At 37.3% G+C, this 2,312-nt stretch overlaps 1 long non-coding RNA gene across 1 annotated transcript; it reads left to right on the top strand.

The window, feature by feature from the left end:
• The first annotated feature begins 310 nt into the window (after window positions 1–310).
• LOC139148395 (uncharacterized) lies at window positions 311–1,923 on the top strand. Its single transcript, XR_011555920.1, has 4 exons — window positions 311–419; window positions 780–889; window positions 1,482–1,574; window positions 1,788–1,923. It is a non-coding gene; the product is annotated as an uncharacterized lncRNA (long non-coding RNA).
• The last annotated feature ends 389 nt before the right edge of the window (window positions 1,924–2,312 follow it).

Below are 2,312 nucleotides of genomic sequence, written 5' to 3'. Positions count from 1 at the left end.
GTCCAATTTTCTCACGGTCTATTAGTCTAAGACAACAAATTACACCTGTGTACCCTAATCAAGACACAGATGTAAACATGTGAGCTGTGGATACGCTTTACATGAGGTATGTTTTTACCACTGTGTCTCAATTCATAGAGGCAGCTTGAATCAATAAGTCCTCTGCGTGAATTCCTTTGTATTCAATATAATTTTTTTCTTTTATGACTTGTGTTTCTTTAATTCAACTATGTATACAAGTGTCAATTAGATAAATTTATGATCGAAGTCGTGAAAGTTCAGTAAACATGTATATATCATTTTCAGGAAATCGCAAGCACAGATCGGGAGAATAACCCTGGTATTGATATTATGTCAGACGCAAGACACGGCACACGTAGAAATGCTCGGCAAACGGATGTCGTCTTCATCGGTCATCAGTAGGTAGAGTTTATATACATGTGTTGTTGATGTTGGTTTCAGAGTTTTCATTCCAGATCCCTCAATGCCATCTTTCAAGAAACGTAATTCTGCCGATGGGATGTTTGGATTTTATTACCTCACTAAAAACGTCCTTGCCTCAACGAAAGCACTATAGGCAAATGTTTACCTAATGTGAGACTTCCTATTTTGTGTCCCCCTTTCCTTGTCTTTGTGCAGGCATCCATGCCACCAATAACGCTTTCTGCATTTCTTATTAATGTAAATAAATATATATATATATATATATATATATATATATATATATATATATATATATATATATATAATCTCTGTTTCATATAATCATATATCCACAGGACTCATAAAGTAATCCGTATTGAGGAGGTGAACAAGTAAGATGATCCATGTACGCAAAGACACGAAATACTTCGTGTTCGCCGTTTTTGTGAATGGACGGAAGAAGAAGGTAAATGAAACTAGAATTATAGAAAATATTACACACAAAGTGAAGCAACAAATGAAGGTAATAAATGAATCATATCCACGGGAAGTGCACATGGTTGTAAAGGATTGCTGTTGTTGACGCGAACTGGATATTTATAAAAAATTAAATGCGATATTATACAGTAGGAAGTTGCATTGCCCAGTCATGGTAATTTCATACCTTTGGTAAACGATATACATTTTTCATTCTTGAAATAGGTGAGCCAATCCACATTCACGCGCATGACAGGAATGCGTCGGTAATGAAATTTATTCGGGAGGAAAGAGCTGGCACAACAAGTAGCAACGATACATGGCATGGTATGTCAGCCTTCAAAATCATTTCAAAATAGCCATCTGAGTTTCGAAACCACGCTACAACAACACTGGGGAGTCAGCTTGCCTGTCATACACAGTCACACAGATACAGACACGCCTCCAACCCATCTCTCTCTCTCTCTCTCTCTCTCTCTCTCTCTCTCTCTCTCTCTCTCTCTCTCTCTCTCTCTCTCTCTCTCTCTCTCTCTCCATATATAATAGCACAATCAGTGACAATTACTATTATTGTCTTACAGTAACAAAGGAAATCGGGAACAAACTCAAAAAGATTTGTTCTGGTACAAGAAGAATGAGTGGAATCACTTGGCACCCTGAACTGTGTGACAAAGGTGATAAGATTATTAAATTACTGTATAACGACGATAATGTTAATTATTATAACAATAATACAAGATATAATGAACTGTGGCTTGAGAAGTAACATGCATTCACACCAGGCGTTTCAATGACTGCAATATACTAGACAAACTTAGCAGACAGTAGTTTTATTAAGAACATTACAACACACAGTTACCAATACTATGCCATTTAATTTATTTCAGCCTCACCAATTAGGACACACTGTTATTGGGCAATGATACATGCCAGAGATTCTATGAGAGGTGAAGTCATGGAACCAGATCGACGGAAGCGGCGTGTGTTATTCTACGTCAAAATTTAGATAATATTGTACAACATTACAGGGTAAGTGTTGATTTATAATAGTATTTATCAACTCCCAGCCCTCAAGGATTCTGTCACACAACTAGGTCGCAAATACTCTCTTTATCTCTGTATGTCAGGAACACTGTTGCATTCATATTAGATATTTCACACGTTCACAAACTTGTTACCCTCTCTGACAGGATGATCACACCAACTGCTATCCACAATCAAGATGTAGAGCAGATCCTAACTACATTCCCAGACGGATTGAACTACGTAGTCCTGTTGCCATACAACTTCTCACCAAATTTGTAAGAAAAATGCCGTTGTATAGAAACCCGGAATCGTATATTCACGTAAGTCTACTTGAGGGGCACAACTTATTTGCTTGTTATTAAATAGTCGGGCAGTTGGCTTAGTGC

This window comes from Ptychodera flava, chromosome 2 (genome assembly GCF_041260155.1).
Source record: "Ptychodera flava strain L36383 chromosome 2, AS_Pfla_20210202, whole genome shotgun sequence".
NCBI classification, from domain to species: domain Eukaryota; kingdom Metazoa; phylum Hemichordata; class Enteropneusta; family Ptychoderidae; genus Ptychodera; species Ptychodera flava.
Note: the sequence above shows the minus strand (reverse complement) of the source record. Positions and strands in the feature narration are given on the sequence as shown.